This window comes from Notolepis coatsorum, assembly GCF_963971535.1.
Source record: "Notolepis coatsorum genome assembly, chromosome: 2".
Classification (NCBI taxonomy): domain Eukaryota; kingdom Metazoa; phylum Chordata; class Actinopteri; order Aulopiformes; family Paralepididae; genus Notolepis; species Notolepis coatsorum.
The window spans coordinates 61,411,873-61,424,313 of record NC_140166.1 but is presented as its reverse complement, the minus strand read 5'-3'; positions in this window follow the sequence as shown (position 1 = coordinate 61,424,313).

The following is a 12,441-nucleotide window of genomic DNA, read 5'->3' as shown; positions in this document are numbered from 1 at the left end:
CCACCAAGCCTCTTCAACTCATTCAAAACGCAGCGGCCCGCCTGATCTCAAACCTACCGAAGTCGGCCCATGTCACCCCACTTCTTAGGGACCTGCACTGGCTCCCCATTGCTGCACGTATCCGCTTCAAGGCTCTCGACCTAGCATACCGTGCGGCAAAGGGAACCGCTCCCGCCTACCTCCGGTCAATGGTCTCTAACTACACAGCCTCAAGACCCCTACGCTGTGCATCTTCTGGCCGCCTCAGACCTACTCCTATCCGAGCTCCGGGAGGGTCATCAAAGAGAAGCCGCCTATTCTCAGTCCTTGCCCCACAATGGTGGAATGAACTACCCACCACAGTTAGGACATCCGAATCCGGTCCAATCTTTCGCCGTCGACTAAAGACGCACTTCTTCAACCATTATCTGAAATAATGAAAAAAATTATAATAATAAAATATAAATCTAACCTAAGTGGCGTAGTGGGCAAGGCGCTCGCCACGAATGACGGAGACGCTAGGGCTTGCCTGTTCGAGCCCAGCGCTCCACATTGCTTTCAGTTTAGCTGGTCGTTCATACTAATACACATTGGCCGTATTAGGGGGTGGGAAACTGATGGGTGGGGATCGGGCGTTGTGGACAACGACTCCTACAGGTCGGTTGGTGCGCCTGCGCAGTAGAATCAGGAAGTGTCGGGGGCAGCGTGAGCCTCCCACGCGTTACTCCTCCCAACTGAGAGATCGAGCTGCGCAGGTGAAAAGATGCGACTGCTGTTACCTCAAGTACCGGAGGGGACACGTGCAATGTATGACTTAGTCCACATTGCAGCCGGCTTGTGGGAGGCAAGAAACGGCGTTCGTGACAGGGGAGGGTTGAATTGGATGATACGAAATTGGGATGGGAGAAAATATAGAAAATGGGAGAAAAAGTGGATCAAAAAAGAAAAATATAAATCTAACCCCAACTAACCTTACTGTCATGCACTTGTCCTAATAAACTAACCTACACTGTAACACGCAACACTTTGATGAACATTGTTACTCAGCTGATAGAGTTGTGCCCTTCCTGATGACTTGTCGTACAGAACTTGTAAGTCGCTTTGGATAAAAGCGTCAGCTAAATTACTAAATGTAAATGTAAATGTAAGTAGGCAGTATAAAAAAGGTCAAGGTGCAAGATGAGGGTATGTATGCCCTCTATAATTATATTTTCCCTACAATAAATATAGTTACCATATATATATAATCTAATAAACTAAAATCTAATCTAATATAGTATATAATCAAAAAAATGCTAAATAAAATGCTAAATATATTGTGACAGATCTCCTCCCCTTTCCCATGGATATGTGAAAGATACTTCTGCCACGGAAGGAGAGTCAATTCGGTTTTTTTATTTGATTTGAAATCTTTATTTCGTTTAAATAAATACAAACAATATAAAATCAAATCAAGTCATTGATCTCAAGAAATTAAAAAAAAATTTTAAATAAACAAAAGCAAAACATAACTCAATTTACATGTTCGAAAAGGAGTAGGAAGAAGTATACACTTATTTAATCCTACCCCTTTTCCACTACTCAAATGAGTGTACTAATTTAAAACTTTACAAAACCAATATATATATATATATGCAAAACAAAAAACAAAAACTATATATGTAAAACATGAAAGAAATCAAATAAAAATGTAAACACTGTGAATGTCAAATCCCTACCTCTTTGCCAACGACGAAAGGGCCTACCTGGAAGAGGTAGAGAACCTGTCACAGTGGTGTCAGGAGAACTGCCTCTCCCTGAACGTCAGCAAAACAAAAGAGATGATTGTGGACTTCAGGAGGTCGGGGGTCAAGGACTACAGCCCCCTCAGCATCGACGGGGCACCGGTTGAGAGAGTGAACAGTTTCAAGTACCTCGGAGCCCACATATCCGAGGACTTGACATGGACCACACACATTGACAGTGTTGTGAAGAAGGCACGACAACGCCTCTACTTCCTCAGGCGCCTAAGGAAGTTCCAAGTCAGTCAGAAGATCCTTAGGAACTTCTACTCATGTACAATAGAGAGCATCCTGACCGGCAACATCACCTCCTGGTTTGGGAATAGCACTGCACAAGACCGTAGCAGACTACAAAGAGTGACACGTTCAGCCGAACGCACAATTGGAGGGGGGCTTCCCACCCTCCAGAACATTTACAACAAGCGGTGCAAGGGGAAGGCTAAGAGAATTATTAAGGACTCGAGCCACCCGAACAACTGCCTCTTTGAACTGCTGCGGTCAGGCAAGCGATACCGGAGTCTTAAGGCGAGCACAGAAAGACTCAGAAGAAGCTTCTATCCCCAGGCCATCAGGCTGCTAAACGAACAATAAACACTATGCAACAACCATCAAATGCACACAGCACACACACCCACACGCACACACTCACTCAAACAAACAACACACTGCAGCACCCACTCTCCACACTTTAGATCACACAAACACACTTTACACTTTATATTTATTGATAAAGGATTTGCACTACAACTCGTACACCTACTGTGAATTGTACCTAAATTGCACCTCGTCCCATTTCTGCCTTGCACTATATAGTATTGTATATTAGTACACTGCACAGTATTGTATATTGTATGGTAACTACGTCTATTCTGCATCGAACATTGTACATATGTCTAAACTGAACACTGTGACCTCATTTTTTTTACTTCTAATTTTACTATGTTATTTTATTTCATACTTATCTTGTCTTGCACAGTCTCTGGAGCGTAACAGTAAGAAGCATTTTGTATAAAAGTATTCTGTACTTCTGTATGACAAATATTAAATAAACTTGAAACTTGAAACTTGAAACCTCATCGCTGTACCTCGTGAATATCATTTCCTTATACTTCCGTTGGAATTGTCTCATATTTGGACATTGCTTTAGCACCACATTCAGACTGTTCCACAGTTTCACTCCACATATTGAGATGCAGTGTCTTCTCATGGTAGTGCGTAGTACACTAAGAACTTTTAAGTTGAGTTCTCCCCTCAGATTATAACCCCCCTCTCTATCAAAGAACAGTTTTTGAATGTTTCCTGGAAGTACATTACCTTTTGCTTTATTATACATTAATTGTGCTGTTTTAAATTCCCAAAGATCATTTAACTTTAATGTTTTTGACTTAGTTTTGCTCAAATTCAATGATAATTTGTTTCTATCAAACCATTTTCATCTCAGATGTGATGACCTCTAAAAGCTACTGGATATTCTCACCAGAACAAAAAAGATTAGTGTCATCCGCAAATAAAATACATTTAAATATATTAGATACTTTACATCGTTTATGTACATTAGGTAGCTGATTATTAGTACTGATAGAACACACCTGGCTGCACATCATTAGTCCACCCACATCTCACATGCACACACTCAGTCCCACACACTACATAACCACTAGGTTAGAGAGGCATGAGTTGAGCGGAGTTGGAGTTGTGGTATTGAGAGAGAGAGAGAGATTGTGTATTCGGAGTTGTGAAGGTGAGAGGTAGTAATAGGAGAGGTGAAGGCGAGTAGGTGTTCTTTGCGTACTGGACCCTGGACTGGCTGAGATACCCCCTTGTGTACTGACCCTGGACTGGACGACTTGTGAAATGTTGTGAACAATCTCGTTTTCTGTCTGCGAGCCTGTTTTGTGTTTTTGACCTTCGGACTGAATCACGACCATTCTTTTGCTTTTCCCCTCTGGATTCTGCCCTGAATTCAATAAATACTTGTATTAATTGATATTGCTCTTGTGTGGACATTCGAATTTGTTTGTATTTGAACCGTGGCGAGTCTGATCACCCCCCAGGTTCGTCACAATATGCATATAATAGAGTCGTGAGTACAGTTATGGTTATGTCGTGCAAATATCCTGGGCTTTAGCCATGACCCTCCATCTTCAAACCATCTCCTCCACCAGGGGGCAGAGGTCTCCTCACCTGGGGGCTGCTCAGTGCACCATCTCCTCCACCAGGGGGCAGAGGTCTCCTCACCTGGGGGCTCCTCCAGAGGTCTCCTCACCTGGGGGCTGCTCAGCGCACCATCTCCTCCACCAGGGGGCAGAGGTCTCCTCACCTGGGGGCTGCTCAGCGCACCATCTCCCCCCCAGGGGGCAGAGGTCTCCTCACCTGGGGGCTGCTCAGCGCACCATCTCCTCCACCAGGGGGCAGAGGTCTCCTCACCTGGGGGCTGCTCAGCACACCATCTCCTCCACCAGGGGGCAGAGGTCTCCTAACCTGGGGGCTGCTCAGCGCACCATCTCCCCCCCAGTTAAGTGTCTTTGTTAAACCCAGCACGTATACGAATGGATATTCAGTTCAGTTCAGTTCAGTCATTTTTTATTTCGGGTTTTGGACACATAACAATGGTCTAATGTTGTAAATAAGTTTCGGGGCAATGAACCGGGTGTGTACACTAATAATGTTTATGTTAATGATGGGCAGTTGTGCACTTGTTGAAAAGACATTTAACCGTGTTCACTGATTTTTCTGTAAGCACATTTTGACTAAGCTAGCATTGGGGGGGATCATCCCTATGTTCCCCGGGTCCTATGTTCCCCGGGTTCTATGTTCCCCGCTTTGATTGATTAATAGATTGAAGATTTTATAAATTTTTATTATTTTATTAATTATTAATGTCCGCCTTGTTTCGAACGGTTAAGCTTAGGCCCTCGTTCGAACTGGTTAAGGTTAGAGTTTGGAATCAGGGCTGGTGGTCTAAAATGTTCAATCTATCAATCAATCAAAGCGGGGAACATAGAACCCGGGGAACATAGGACCCGGGGAACATAGACATGCTCCCCATTGGGGGAGGGGTTACACACGGCTCGTGCTGGTTTTTTCACAAGTACATTGATATATTTCTGGTCTAAGCCATAATATTGTAAATATAATCCCAAACAGCGAACCGGGTTGATAAAGTGATTCAAGGTTGATAATATGCAGTTGTACCGTTGTCTTGTAAGGAATTTAACCGCCTTGGCGAACTTTTGCAAAAGTACGTGGTTAGCTTTTCATAAGACCGTTGGTCAGTTTCTAGCATCGGGGGAGGGGTTACGTACATGGCTCATGCCGGCAATATTTTAACTGGTGTTAACTTTTCCCCACCGCAGTTGTGAGCTGCTGGCGTCACCTTGTGGCCAATACTGACGTATTGTCTTTATGTCATTACCTGACAGGTGAAATAGATATGTCAGTCACGGCTAAAGAGGATCACGGGCCTGTCTTTCATTCATCTTTCCACACACACACACAACCGACATCGCAGAGTAGTGGCAGCGACTGAGGAGTAGGCCTGAAACCGGTTAAACGTGCATAGTACACTTTACAGTACATACATATAGTACACATTACACATTACAGTATAGTATACCTGCAGTATATAATAGTATATAGTATATAATAGTGTATACAACACATATATAATGTGATATATGAGATATATAGATATATATTGATTGGAGCTACTGATTTCCCTCCATAGCTGATTGCCTCTGTGGGACCGACAGACTGCGGCCGGAAGCAATGGAACCTTCAGAGGACCTGACCAACGCACCACTGTTGGCTTTACACCGTTTTTGCCTCTTTCCCCAACCTTAGGCTGTCGTCCCCCCATCTATTATCTTCCCTCCCCCATTTCCCATTTGTTGTGTTTTTAACACAGGTAAGTTATCGTGTCCGGCAGTATCATTTTTAGTTCCCAGTGGTTCCCCCATCCCTTGTGTCCGCTGGTAGCATCCACGGAGTCAGAGTCAGAGATTTTATTTGCCATGTCTGGACGAATCCACATTGGAATACAGGTACAGAGCAACACTGTGTGTCTACAACTAATCCAATACAGGAGCAGACTAGAAACAGTACAAAAAAAAAAAAAAAACACAGACAGTATAAAAGGACAAATGCTAAGGTTGTTATCAACATCCCCTAAAGTGCATATCATAGTAAAGTACATAATGCATAGAGGCACAATTTACAGTAAAAGTGCATATAATCAAAGTGCGTGATGCACAAATGTAACGGATATGTACCGCGATAGTGTGACCAGAGACGTGGCTGGCTCGGTAGCAGTACATAGAAGTAAAACTCACTCCCCTGAACCTCAGAGACAGGATAGACATGGTTAGTTAGAGAGGATATCCTTTCTTGGCACAGCGGTCTGTGTTGCTGGCCCCGGTGCGGATGCCCGGGGTTCGACTCCCACTCAAGGCATGGTCGAAGTGTTTGGCAGGTACAGCGTAGACACACAGAAACAGCACTTCCACAACCTGATAGTCCCTTTCGTGACTGCGATGCAAGCCAGGGGCTTTAATACGCAGTCACTTATTCGACCGTAGTAGCCAGGTTAATGTGCACCAATCAAGCACTGCTTAAAAGCGGGGGGTGGGTCCAAAATATATCAGATATACATTTCAAAGGTACCCACCGTTCCATTAGGGTTTCACACACACACACGCACGGCGGGGTTTGAAAGCTTGGCGTTGCTAAAAAACATTTTAAATAATTTTTAGGATGACCTGACCTGGAGAATCAACACCACGGCGATAGTGAAAAAGGCACAGCAGAGACTCTACTTCCTGAGAGTACTGAGAAACTACCACCTCAGACAAGACCTGCTTGTGTCTTTTTACCGCTGCTCCGTGGAAAGCATCCTCACCTACTGCATCAACGCGTGGTTCCTCCGCTGGCGCTGCACAGCCGCAGAGAGGCTGTGCAGAGGCTCCAGAGGGTCGTCAACTCGGCCCAGAAGATCATCGGCTGCCCCCTCCCCTCACTGGAGGGACTATACAACTCCCGCTGCCTCAAAAAAGCAGTAAAAATACTGAAGGACCCACACCACCCGGGCAACAAGCACCTTGTGCGGCTGCGCTCGGGCAGGCATTTCAGCGTCATGCCCACCCGGACTAACAGACTGAAGTTTAGTTTTTATCCCAGGGCCATATGTGCACTAAACTCAGCTAAATTTTAAAACAACAGTCTCCTTGCACCCCCCCCCCCCCCCACACACACACGCACAAGTCACACACACACAACATTAAGAGATAGTGCAATTATATTTTATACCCCCCTGTTTTATTAATGTTATTTACGCCCCACCCCTGTTTTATATTTAACACTAGCACCTAAGGTTGCATTTTTAAATTCCGTTGTAACAACTGTAACAATGACAATAAAGATATATTCTATTCTATTCTATTCTATTCTATTATTCTATTATATAAACTGGTCAACACTGTATTATTTCCGGCGTTGGGTGTATGATGCGCATGCAGTGTGATCACGCATGTTTATTAGCAAACGCCGAGCTTTCAAACCCTGCCGTGTGTGTGTGTGTGTGTGTGTGTGAAACCCTAATGGAACGGTGGGTACCTTTGAAATGTATATCTGATATATTTTGGACGCCACCCACCGCTCGCTTTTAAGCAGTGCTTGATGGTACACATTAACCTGGCTACTATACGGTCGAATAAGTGACTGCGTATTAAAGCCCCTGACCTGCATCGCAGTCACGATAAGGCCGGGCTAACAACCTGACTAAATAACACACCAAAATAAAATAGGATAATATAGGAATGTATCCGTGTGTGTGTAGAACCTGCTACGTGTACAGTGTGGGGTGGCTCTGATAGTGAGTGTGCAGTGCAGTATATACAGTAGACGTAGGAACCACCCGTTCATCCGTTGTCTTGTTGTATTACTTTGCAGAAATCTAAAGAACCTAGTCCTTTGCCTAAGGTCTCTACTACAGAGAGTTTCTCAAGGTAGCTGGGTTTATATGGTTCCACTCATTCCACGTATTCCTTCATACCAGCGGCCGTCAGGCTCCACAACAGTGGGCAGGGACTGCTGCCATGCATCAAACCTAGTGAACCTAGTACCTGACTCCCACCTAAAAGGACAATATACTTACCTTATGCATACCGCACCTTATGTGAATACTGTATACTTCATCAGAGCATATATTTAACTTTTAGCATTTAGCATTTTATTATATTATTATAATTATATATTATTAATATTAATATAATTCATATTATATATTAGATTCGATTTAGATTATTGGATTATATATTGCATATATTTATTGTAGGGCAAATATATTTATTGTAGGGCAATATAAATATTGACGAGCTGTTTGAATGTTGAATGACTCCTCAAGGCCTGCTCAGTCAAACAGAAGAGAATATAATACAAGATAAGATCATATGGAGCCCTCATCGCTTAACGCAATCACAAGATCTGAATGAGGTCCAAGTACAGCAACCTTGATGATGAGTCACAGATGTCTTCTCTGCTCCTTTTCAAAGTCGGTGCACATACTGTAGTTGTCTGATAAAAGACCCTTTAGAAATAAATACCAAACCCAGAGTTGTACGTCTATGGAGTGAAATCAATTGCTCTGAAAGCCCAACGAGGAGTGAATGAAATGATGATGGACTGCGACCGAGCGGCTCTGTCACTGACTGCGAGCAGCGTGCACACACACACACACACACACACACACACACACACACACACACACACACACACACACACACACACACACACACACACACACACACACACACACCTACCCACAGCTGTAAATACACGTGAATCACTACCCACCTTCAAAACCACTCTCAAAGCAGTGGGGGGCATATAGCAACGTTCAAGACGGGAGGGGATAATTGGCAATACGAAATTGGGATGGGAGACCTAATGCACGCTCAACGGTCATGCGTGCTCTGCTGAGCCGGTAGTTGAATGTTTTCTGTGCAGGAGTTGTGCAGGAGTTGCATTGCCTTCTGGGTACGGTTTCATCAACCATGTGAGGAGTGGGTAGGCAGCATCACCTAGAATCACTACAGGGACATCTACACCCTCAATCCTCTTTGTGAGATTGGGGAACAGTGTGCCACTCTGACCCCGGTCATAAACATTGGAATTCCCAAACACTCTTGCGTCATGCACTCTGCCTGGCCAACCCACATTTATGTCCCAGAACCTCAGTCGATGGTCTACCACACCTTGCAGAATGATGGAGTAGAACCCCTTACGGTTATAATACTCTGCAGGGGCGTCTGGTGGCGCTAAAATGCCAATATGGGTCCCATCAATAGCCCCACCACATTGTGGGAAACCCCACCAGTCACTGTACCCTTGAATGATGCTCTTCAATTCATGTTCAGATGGTGATCTAATATAGAGGGAGAGCATCTTGTCCATAATTACAGAGGCAACATTGTTGGTTATAGCACAAGCTGTCGATAGACCAATACCAAATAAGTGGGAAATGGACCGAAACTCCACGTTTGTGGCCAATCTCCAGATGCATATAGCCACACGCTGTTCCACAGGCACTGGACTCCTCCTGGTTGCGTCTCGTTGTAGATGTGGCCTAAGTATACCACACAACTCCATGAATGTAGTTTTCCTCATCCGGAAATTGTGTAGCCATTCCGGATCGCCCCAGCTAGCCAAGACATGCTGCCACCACACACCAGGCCTCGGTCGAACCCATACGCTCCTGAGGTAGAATAGAAAGTACATTAGTATACATTAGTATATTCAAAAATATAAACGTCTCTCCTGCATTCCTCAGGGGGAGGGGGGGGGGTCTGTGTAGCTTCCTGGAGTGACATTGAACACAACAACAAAGCTAATAATAATATATAATGTCAAATCACAGGTTCATCATGCCAGTAGTAGACAGTGAGACAGTGAGAGGTAGGAGGTATAAATTGATTGAGTTATATGTATAGAAATAGAGTATAGGCAACAGAGTTCAAAGTATACAGTATGGTAACAGAGCCTAGGGTTATGTATGTGCAAGGTGCAGTTATCTAGTTGAGATTCATACAAGTACAGTAGCTAAATGGATTGTTTCAGTCATTATAAGGGCATACCAATATTTTGCAGATGTCGATCGAATGAAAGCAAGACATTACAGTAACGTACTGACTTAAGATGCAAATATAAGCAGACACTGATTTTATAACTGATATTTGCCCTCTTTATGAACAACAGACGGGTACAATGGACAAGGCTATAGAAAGGTCTGCTTCTCACCTTGTTGATGAACGCAATTGTTGTTTTAGCACCAGAAGAAAATCAGTTATTGCCACTGCTTCGCTCTCGTGAAATCGCCTGAGGCGAGCAGCTCGCCTCTGTATACACATGCGGGCCTCAATCAAAATGCTGGAAGGTTGATGGATTAGAGAAAATAGCCGTCGCTGCTGCTGACGCCGACGGTTGTGGTCGTTTGTAGTCCGTCGTTGAGATATGTCGGCAGTGGCAGTGACACCTCGATTGCGTCGAGATATGCTGGTTCCTCGATTTCGTTTCTGGAATTGCTTCCAAAAGAGTAGACACATCATCATGAAGGTCTCCATCTCCATTGCGTCTCTTGATCTGTGTATGAAATCGACTTGTCTGTGTTATTGAACGACTTGTCGCGTACTAGATGACGCAAGTATACCCTTGTGTTCATTGGCTCATAGGCGACAGCAAAAACCACGGCAAGCTTACAAGCTCAAAACGCAAACCGTAAACAAAACCCAGAGCGCACCCAGACTGAAGTGTGTACACAAACCAGAGGGGGAGAGGGGGGGGGGGGGGAGTTCGAATCAGATCTCGGAACGGGCAGAACGGAACGAAATAGAAACGAATAGCGTGAGTGAGAAAGGGCCCTAAGACACTGTCAATCACACCATTCTGATTGACAAGCTAAAAGCAATTGGTTTTGATAGTCTATCAGTGAGCTGGATACAATCCTACCTGGAGGGGAGAGAACAGACGGTGGAGCTGCAGCGAGTGCCTGCAGTCAACCGCGGTCGTGAGTCAAACTAAAATATTTGTATTGTTTGCGTGTAATTTGCGGCCGGGTTAGTTGAACAAATTAATTGCATAATATCGCCGATATCCTGCATCAAATCCTGACTCTTTCCAGAGGGATCTTCTTCCAATCAAATAAAGTCTAATCCGACAGCAAGTAACAGCATAATGATGAATGAATAGTGATGTGGATGTAAATCAACAAAACACTTGTAGTCAATTTTAGAAGAGGGAAGGCTTTGAGAAACGAGTGTTCAGTCACTCGGTATTAGGGGTGTAACGGTACGTGTATTCGTCCCGCGAATTTGCGGTACGGCCGTCACTGTGCAGTACGTGCAGCATACGACGAATACGCCCCATAGCGCAAACACACGAGTCCCACATGCAGGCACTCGCGGGTTCCGTGCGAGAACAGCGCGCGCCACACCGAGCCAACTTCAGTTCAGAGCGGGCGAAAGTGCACAGAGAAAGGCACATTTACATTGGAACAGCTGCAGGGTCATTACAATTTTACAGTTTTCTTTCGTTTTCTTGTTCGCCCAATAACGTTAACCAAATGAAACCAATGGAAAGAAACACACACCGCCAACAAACACATCAACATTCTCCCCCGCCGGACTCACAGGCACAATCAAATAAAAAAAAAAACATACTTTTCCGGACAGATCATCTGAGCATTTGAGAACCGTGACCCCAATACCGAGGTACGTACCGAACCGTGGCTTCTGTGTACCGTTAGCTAATCATGCACGCGCCACAGGTACTAGTGTCCGTCAGAAACAACGTGAGACTCAGAAACAAACATTTATTTCGTTTCTAAATCTAAAAACATCCAAATAAATGTAGAACTTATTTTAAACCCCAATTTCAATGATCTCAAGCTTATTTTCATTCGTTGTAGTATTTTGATTTTAAAGTTGGTTTTATTAAAAAACATTGAGATTCCAGGGATCCCTCCGAGTACCACCAGTGGTACGCGTACCACAGGTTGAGAACCACTGGGGTAAACAACATAAAACACAAAAGTAGCATATAAGACACACTACACAACACACAATGTACAGGACTGCGATATATGTAAAATATAAACAGTAGCTAAAATGATATGAATGAATGAAATAAAAATAGCTAAAATGAGCTTATTGCAAATATTTCCTAGCAGCAGTAGTACATAGTAAAATGAAGTGGCAGTGAGTTAAAGTAAAGTGTGTGTGTGGTGTGTGTGTGTGCGTGTGCGTGCGTGCGTGCCTATACATTGCAGCTCCCTCAGCTGAAAAGTGCCGTCTCAGATTGTGACATCGCGGGGGATGAGGTGGTCTAAATGGGACCTGACAGGGATTAAATACCATGCAAATACCAGGCTTCTCACCCCCCCCCTGTGAGCACAGCAGCAGCCTTCTCCTCAACTCTACTGGACTCAAGAATATGAATATTGAAAATGTGCAGCGGTGTAAGAAGTACCCAGAAATTATACTTAAGTCAAAGTATGGGTACCGTCTCAAAATCGTACTCAAGTAAAAGTCTGAGTATCTGGCTAAAAACACACTTAGTAAAAGTTCTACTTCTAAATGTAACGTCACGGTGACCAATCGCAGCCACTCTTATTGTCTGGGACCAAATACGG